The following is a 9,319-nucleotide window of genomic DNA, read 5'->3' as shown; positions in this document are numbered from 1 at the left end:
AACCCGCCGTGGGGCCAGGAATCCGGTGACACAGCGACTGTGACTGTGTGAAAGTCCAGCAGTAAACGCCTCCATGCGTGTCTCTGCGTGTGTTCACAGGCATTAAACCGAATGTGTGGGAAGCCGGCGGAGAGGTTTTCCTCTTCGTTTACTCAACACCGCCGATTAGCAGCCGCGGAAATGCTAATGGCTGTTTTGATAGCCGGCTGAAGCATTTGTTTAACTACATAATCCATGTCTGACCTGCAGAGCAGCGAGCTTGTACATCTAAAATAGGAGCTGTGGGGTGTGGGGTGTGTACTATCTTTTAGAGGGTACTTTCACCAACTCTCCTCAAAGTGCTGATGGATTTAAATCACCAAGCAGCTCTGCACCTGATTTATGAGACCCAACACTTCAGAGAGTGAAAACAAAACATATTCCCAGGGAAAAGACACTTTGGAGTCTGTTACATAAATACTAGTCCTGTCACAAGAACAAATTTTCCTGGAGGATAAATTGTCGCATGAAGTTACTGCGATAAACGATAATATTATTTGTTTTCAAGTAATTTAATGGCATATTAATGCAGGGACAAGTTCTCAAAGCTCAATGAACTATAAATCTAACATTTAACACTGGAATTGCAAGACAATGTCAAAGAAAATTTATAGTTTTTATTTTTTATGATGTGACCCTTTTTTTGCCCTGAAAGGGAACTTTTAGATATAGCCTATAATTATTATTATTAAAACTGCAACAATTCTTCAAATGATTTGAGTAACTCGACTATTAAATTTGTCAAACACTATCACGTTATTATGTAATAATTATATTATAATTACCTTGTACAAACATTGCATTAACGTGATAGTTATATTGTATAAACATGACTATTTTGTACAATATGTATCATGTTTATACAATATAATTACCACATTTATACAACATAATTATTACCTTTACACAATATAATTATCACGTTTATACAATATCACGTTATAACATGAACATTCATTTTCCTCCGTAACAGCAACACCTGTACTTCCATAGGATTGATTTGGCATCTAATCTTCTTTAAATTGTGTTTTCATGTTTAGAGCACCTGTTTCAGCCGGGTAATTATTTATGTTGCGCAACAATCTCACTTCCGCCTATGAGTTGTTGACGAATGTGCTAGCAGCTAGCAGCATAACGTTCAAGTTCGGTCCGGGGGGATTTCATTGACGGATAAAAATGTCTGGAATTTTATCGTTTTTCGGGGGACCAATAAGCATCCTTAAAATGACTGGAATACGCCAGCCTTTCCATTTGCCACCCGGCAATCAAATCAGAAAGAAGAGGAAGAAGAAGCCTTTCTCGTCCCGGCGGAGCTGCTGCTTGGTGGTCGGTTTGGAGCGAATGGCGGAGGACTGCGCGGTAGGTGTATTTAAACAGGTGGAGCTGTAACTGATGGTTAGCGTAGCTTTACAGACGAAACGGAAAATAAATAATTTGCCACAGGACTGATGTGAAAACACCCTGAGTCCAGCCCAAATGGGACAATGACCAGTTTCTGTACCGCGTCCTTCCATAACTTTCCGCTCTCATCTTCGTCCAGCTATGACCTTCGTTTCTCTGTGCATGTGAATCGTTTCCGTTAAACGTCTGCTGCGTTCCACCATCAGGGAATGATTTGGTCATTACACGAAGGCCGTTAGATGGCTTTGTAATGGTGCGTAGCTGGCGGCCATGTTGGGGCCCCGTAGGGTATCAGTAATGATACGTCAGTCTGCGCGCTGAAAGGTCACCGTGTTAACACGACGCGGCGATGAGTGACAAAACGGAGTTAATGTTGCGTTAGGAGAACACGGCTCAAACAAAGTAAACACACAGATGTGAACATGTGTGGGTGTAAGGGACGGGCCGGAAAAAAAATCTAAAAAGAGAGGAGGAGAAAGGTCTGATTAAAAGAAAACATGTCTTCAGCTTTGAAATGAACTCCATTATTCATCATCACACAGTTGATTTTAGGAAAACAAGATTACAAGATGCTGCCTCCAGATTAGCGTGATGTGTGCGGTGATGACGAAGAAGATTTAGTAAAGGAAATTTATTTTATTTCCATTAATGACCTGGAGAAACTGTAGAAACATCTTAATAACTCTCGGTAGTCTGGTTCTGTCTGACCATATCAGCCTCTCAAATCACAGACATTACTGCAACTCCCCTCAGTCAAACATAAACATATTTGGTTTCCATGGAAACCTCAGATTCTTGGCTAAAAGCTGATAAGCAGCAATTTGACAGACGACAGGGACCAGAAACCTTAATCAAAAAGACCTGGTATGGATTATTGATTATATTTCAGTTGTTAGAAATTACAACAAATTTCTAATTTGTTATACCTTTTCCTCTTTTTTAATACTGGGTTTCCAAAAAAGTACATTTCATTTGTGGTCAAACATAATAATTTACTTTTTATATAAGTATTATAATTGGAAAAAAAATCTACAATTAAATATTATGGCCATCTAAATAAATAAAAAAATCAAATTATGAGAATAAATTTGTACGAGAATAAAGTCATGATGAGAATAAAATCAAAATAACGCATCTATAAAGTGACAAAATTACGGTAACAAACTTACAACAAATACATCTTGCTAGCAAAAAGTTGGAATAATACGAGAATAAAGTCATAATATTTAGAGGATAAGACCAAAATATTACAAGAATAACAGTTTGGGAATAAAGTTTAAATAATTACAACAATAAAGTCGAATTAGGGTTTGAAGGAACATTACAATCCAACTCTAATTTCAACCCTTCAATGCTTTCTAGTTAGCTTTTTTAGCTAGGTAGTTAGCTGAACTACAAAGACCTATCTATTTTAAAGCTTTGAAAGCAACCATCTTTAAAATAATTTTTTAAAAATGAAAAATAATCTATTTTAGTTTTTTTTAGCTAACATGTAGCAAAATATATCAGATACAAATATGGTATATGTATCTGGGAAGTGTCATTGTGATGCTGTTAGTTCTTTAGCTCCTGCAGTAGAGCTGCGTACAGTATGAGGTCAGAAAAATTACCATTTTTATTCTCAGTGAAATTATTCTGCAGAGTGAATCATATGCTACATTGTTCACTCCATATCACGAGTTAGTGGGTGTTTTTCCTGCCTTAGAGTCAGTGAAACATACAATTTAATGTCATTGTGCAAATCTGAAAGGTCAAGTGAGTAGTTAGTCAGAATGATTCATGCAGAAGATGTAAAGTCAGGCACTGATGCCATTTCAGAGCTAAAACTTTGGTTAGGAGCAGGTTGGGTGGAAACTCACAAAAAAAACTAACATATTTCAAATTTCTGATTGGCTGTCAGGCTGTAGCTTTGCACTACACTGCCCCCTATGGGTTTGGCATGTTTATAACATCATTCAGAGGCGAATTTGTGTGGATTCATTTAAACAAAAACTTTTCTGAAACTGATCCTGTGTATATGATTGTATTTTTTATTTTAATGTCACAGAGATATTTGTTTTGTGTACAGTATTTAAAATTTAACTGAAAATCTGTAGCATATGACAGCATATTAGGGAGAGAAAAAGATAGAGTCATAAAAAAACCAGAAGAAAGTCATAATATTTGAAAATAAATTAATACGGAAGGAAAGTCAGTGTATTACGAGAATGTATTCATAATATTATGGGATTAAAATTATATTATACGATAAAGTTATAATAATATAAAAATAATATATTATGATTTAATTCTTTTAAAATTATGACTTTATCCTCATAATATAGCATTATTCACATATTATTTTGACTTCCTTCTTGTATTAAAGTCTTGTAATTTAACTTTATTATTGTAATAGTATGATTTAAAACTCCTAACATTTATTCTCATTGATTTAGTTTTATAAATGTTCTTAGCCTGGCCCTGACACTGCATCATAGTAGCAAAACCATAAAAAGAATAATGTTCAAATATTTTATTATGTATCCAAATATTTAAAGCGTACCACCATATATGTCGTGAATCAGTTATTGGATTATGACCCTTTCAGTTCCAGTACAGATTAATAATTTTTTAAAATCAAGATGTCTAAAGCTCTAATGAGGGTATAAAGTTTTTTTATTCAGGTTTATTCTGTTATTATAATGGATACTAATTAAGTTATGTCTCTAACTCCATTCTGCTCCACTGGGTTGAGCGACATCAATCACCAAAAACACTCGGGGACGATTCAGTTTGTCTACAGACTGAAGAGGATTCTGGAACGCCTCAGGAACCGGGGCATTTATCAAACTCACAGTGGAGTCTGTGAAAATAAAAAAAGCACCTCAACGTCAAACCACAGAGGTATTCCTGTCACGACCGAGTGATCAATCCAGCTGCCGTGCAGGCCATTAGGAGTTTGAAAAACTGCAGATTCGGTCTAAAAAGCTGATTGCCTGCTGGAATTAGTGACATTTTTCAGTCCTAAAAATGGATTCGCCGTATTAAACCTGCAATATATGCGGTTTGCTCGGGGCTGTTGGTGTGTGAGGAGCAGCGCGGAAGACCTCAGAGTCAGGTCGCGGCGAGATGAGAGGAATCCGTCACTGTAAATGCCAGGCGGTTCAGTGGAGCAGTAATGAGTTAATGTGAAGGTGGAGAACAGCCATCAGTATCAGTGTGTTACACCCAGAGGAGAGTAAAGTAACAAAAATTATACGCAACTAAGAGTAGAACTACTCCAACACAGTTTTACGCAAATAAAAGTAAAAAGTAGCCACCAAGAAATAAGTAAGAGTAAAAAAATTTACAGTGGTTTACAGTGACTAGGCAATTTTTTCTAGTCACACAATTAGCCTGATTAGCTTAGCATAGCTAAACTGCTTACAACTCAGTTTTTAGCACCATTATGTGAACTCTATTCAACTTATCAACTTAAATTCAAAATTATTGAACCATTATAGAGCACAAATTGTAAAAACATAAATCAAAAAAATAATTACCCAGTTTTCCAGTTTATGAAGCTTTTGCTTATTTTTATCAAACATCAATGCCAATGGGACTTGGGATGGAAACTAGCCACTTGGGTAATTACTCCATGTATGAACCCAATGCTATCTCTGAGCTTTTAGCTGACAGAGAGAAGATCCAACAACCCAAATTGGTTCCTTATTCTGAATTAAAGCCTTCCAATCAGATTAAAGAGATTAAAGGAACAAAAAATGAGAAGGAGGGAAGTGGATTGCAGCTTTGGACTTTTCCTGATTCTGGGCTGAAAATCTTGTTTCATGGTGGAGTAGGGATTTTGTTCCTAAAGAAAAAGAAACTCCATCGTATCGACTCCACTATCTGATTTGCTGAGGGGTTTTTTTGTACAGTGGCAGACAATGCATTTTTTTTCAAAGCATTTGCTTTTAATTTGCAGCCTCTCAGGGCTTGTCATTTGGGCCTTCACGGGTTGATTGTATTACAGAAAGATACAGAGTAATTGACCAGATTAAAACCTCCCTCTTCTCTCATTTGATTCTCCACCAGAAACCACCGGGATGTCCATTAGGCCCTGAGATGTTGATTAGAGAGACATATCTGATGTTCTGATAGTTGATGATAGGCGAATCGGATTTTCTGTGGTTTAACGTTAGCATGATGTTACACAAGAATCACTTTGAAAAGCCAGAGAGGCAGGAATTCGATTTGTAGAATTAGAAACATGACGGTCACGGCTGTCAGGTGACGCAGCGGTTCATTTTGATGTTTGGCTCAAGAACATGTCGTGGACATGTTGGAAATGTCATCCTGCCTTCACAAAATAACAAAAGGATTTGATTGCTGGAGTCTGAGTCAGAGGAGAACGGTTTATGAGCTCAGCTGTTGCAGGTTTGACGGCGTTCTGCTCGCAGTTTACTCTGGATTTGGCTGCCAACTTAATCCATATGGACATCATTTGTTGTTTTTTCCTCACTAGTTTGATCGCTTTTTGTTGTATTCTAACTTTATTTGCATAGAAAGTTTTGTAGATAAAGGTTAGGATATATCTGTGGCCTATACAAAACATGTTCCATTACATTTTTTCAGAAAATCATTCTTATTTAATGAGATTTTAGCTTTTTTGGGGGCATCTTGTCACTCTAAATCCAAATAAACTGCTGCGGGCCCAACTCAAAATTTACACTCACATGTGAAAATGGCTGCAAACAGATGCAGAATTACTGAGCCGTACATCTTTGGAAAGCATTAGTAGAGCCACCAGCACAACCAGCAAGAATGCTGCAAGTGGTATTAGGATCGTAAGTGAACAACAAAACACTTGTCTTTTCCAGCAGCCATTGTACAACACATTTTTTGTTTTGCTTTATACATTTTATATTGCTTATATTGTATTTACAGATATTTAACACTTTGGAGTAGCTTGGGAACTAATGAGCAATTCTATCTTGGGGATCAATAAAGTCTCTTCTGTTCTATTCTATTCTTTACAGTAGTAGTAAAACCAACTGACCAAACTGTTCTGGAACTCTGCTTGGGTTGCTAAGTAACGGGCTGGGCTTCTCTGGGGTTGCTAGGTAACAGGGCAGTGCCTGCTGATTTTGACATTATACTCCGAATGATTTTCCAGACACCATAAAAACGTTAATTTATTGCCAAAATATGGCTGGGTGTTTTTTGTTTTTTTTAGCACTCTGGGTGATTTTAGAAACAGTAGAGACCCAAATGGAAGTACAAAAACATCCAAAATGTGAATTATAGATGAATTAAAGGTGTCCAGTGTACTACTCAAACACTGAGCGTAATAAAACGCATAAAACAATCATTTTGGGTAGTAACTAGTTTCATTTAATCTGAGAGTAACAAACACTTTTGCGAGGAAGAGTGTGCCAACATTTCTCCTTTTTGATGTTTTTGTAAGCGCATTAGGGAGCATTTACTTTTTACATTGTTTTAGTACAGGTACTTCTTTTCATTAATAAATTTAATTATCATTCAAAAATAACTTTTACTATCCACTCTTGTTGACATTTTCTGATGTTAAAAGTTGATTGATGATATGAAAAATTTAAGTGGCTCAAGAAAATCAAAAACAGAATAAATTCATTGGGTGCAAATACTTTTTTTAAGGCGTTTGGGATGATTTTTTCTGAAAACTCAGTAGAACTGAATTGCTTCTGCAAATAAATAACTGAGAAAATTTCTGTCTAAACTCCAGATTTCAACTGAGAAGCCTGCAGAAAACCCTGAGTGTGTCTGTGCCCTTGACCTTGTCTTGCAACCTTTGACCCTGACTTTAATCCTCTCAGCCCTCCTCTGAGCTCGTTGTTTTATGCCTGGTCATGCACAGTAGCAGTGGCAGCAGCCAACAGTGAGTTCTGCCAATATTTATCCCTATTGTTTCTCGTCAGAGGGTCACTGCAGCTGATATCACTCAGGAACTGAACTGGTGACACTGAGGATTATAAAAAAAATGCTTCGTGTCACATATTTGGTTTCTGCTGCTCAGCGTTTGTTTCAGAAACATGCAACCTGAACCGTCAGCACACAGCTGAGAGCTGCGAATCACAAGATGCTGAATAAGACGATAGTTTCTGGTGAAAACTCATCAGTTGAAGAACAAACTTCAACAAAACATTCAGGTTAGTAACGTTATAACTTTTATTTACAGGTTTTTTTGGTGAATCAGACATTAGTCATATAGTGGAAATGTTCTTCAGGTGGTAGAAGGCTGACTTTGTTGCTGTCTTTATGTGTCTCTGAATGTTCAAAGTCTAAAACACTTTAGATCATAAACGTTCAGAGTCACATAAAGACAGTTACAAAGTCAGTCTTCCATCACATTGAAGAATATTTCTGATACATCTGCTTTTAATATCAACAAGCTTTTAAAAGTAGCTTCAAGCTAAGCTTTCTTCATTTTCTATATTTATAGAAAAAACTCATTCTACAAATTTTTTTTCTATATGAAGCTTTTTGGCTGTAGTGAAATTATGGTATTTTGTAAAACTACAATGGAAACACTTTTTTTTTGTATCACACATGATTAACAACCGGATGTGACTACTTGGAAGCACAGGAAGGACGATGGTATAGTATTTATTGACCTATCATGTGAACAAATTTATTCATGTGAGTTTTAATTGTAATCTAAATTAACGAAAACACAGAAAATGGTGAAATTATGATATTTATTTTTTAGCAATAGCAGAATATTGCCAATATTTTTCAACTGTATCAAAATTAGTTTGTCGCAGAACTGCAGTGGAAATACTATATTTGCATCACACGAGTCACATGATCAACATCCGGATGTTACTACTGACGGAAACAGCAAAGAAGACGACAACAGGAAGTGGTGGAATGTGGAGCTTATTGCAAGATCAACTTATTCACGTGTGATTTCAATTATGTTTCTTATTTACCGACCAAGTAAAGACGACGACAGGAAGTAGTTGAAAGGCAATTGCTAACATTTGTCGCTGTAACATGTACATTGACATTTTTGGGTTTCACGTTTACAAAATGTTGTATCTGTTATTTGGTTTGTTGTTTTTATTAGATTTATTGATTTTAATGCTTTTAAAAATGAAAAGATCCTCCCACAATATCAGTTTGCTCATCCTTTCCTGCGATCAGAGTTATAAAAATATTTATTAAAGCAAGATATTTATGGACACATGCTTCATTTTGCTAAATTTCTCAGAGGAAAACTGGTTCTGGTGTTTAATTAGTCAGAAAAACTGAATTTTGTTGTCAGTTGAAGTTTCCATTCAGACCATCAGTTATTTGCTCTGACGACCAGTTTGAGACGGAGGGTGAAGTTATCGATAGCATCTGATGCCGCAGTGAAGGACGGCCTGTGTGCATGTGGAAGCATCAGTTTTAGGGATTAACCTCTGCAGTCGGTGACACGGTGGCAGCAGCAGAATGGTTTTTAATGTGGGGGACGCTTGCTTTCCTGTACAATCAGTGAAGCAAACAGGAAGCTGAATTTACAGCAAACTGTTGCTTTAACCATCTGCAGTCTCTTCCTTTGCACTTTTAATGCTCAGTATTATATTTTGTATCAGTTTACATTTCTGTTTTATTCATGAATACCACAATGTTGTTTTTTCTCCATTTTTTTCCACATGCTTTGGGCAGATTTTTATAGATTTTTGTGGTCTTTGATGTTTTCCTCCTTCCCTGATGGAAACAACCAGCATGTTCCTCCACTCTCTGCCTCCAATCAGTTTCTTGAAAGATTTAAAAATGTTTCTCTATTGTTTCGGTTCCCTTGTTGTTTCCTGTCATGATCTGCCGCCGTTCTGAAAAAAGCCAGGGTTTGTTTTCTAAAGGCAGGATGTTAGAAATAAAGTCCACTAGTGAGAGA

General features: G+C 36.6%; 1 protein-coding gene across 7 annotated transcripts in view; it reads left to right on the top strand.

The window, feature by feature from the left end:
* Positions 1-1,167: 1,167 nt before the first annotated feature.
* LOC122839755 (uncharacterized protein C21orf62-like) overlaps positions 1,168-9,319 on the top strand; it is a 51,442-nt gene continuing 43,290 nt past the window's right edge. For 4 of the 7 annotated variants that reach the window (XR_006372104.1, XM_044131692.1, XM_044131689.1 and 1 more), the window contains exons 1-3: positions 1,168-1,398; positions 7,163-7,315; positions 7,454-7,586. The gene's annotated coding sequence lies outside the window, so the exon portion shown is untranslated. The remainder of the gene's footprint in view (positions 1,399-7,162; positions 7,316-7,453; positions 7,587-9,319) is intronic. The other 3 variants (XR_006372103.1, XR_006372101.1, XR_006372102.1) reach the window with 1 other exon arrangement.

This window comes from Gambusia affinis, linkage group LG11 (genome assembly GCF_019740435.1).
Source record: "Gambusia affinis linkage group LG11, SWU_Gaff_1.0, whole genome shotgun sequence".
Lineage (NCBI taxonomy): Eukaryota > Metazoa > Chordata > Actinopteri > Cyprinodontiformes > Poeciliidae > Gambusia > Gambusia affinis.
The sequence above is the reverse complement of the archived record's forward strand: the minus strand, read 5'-3'. Positions and strand labels throughout refer to the sequence as shown.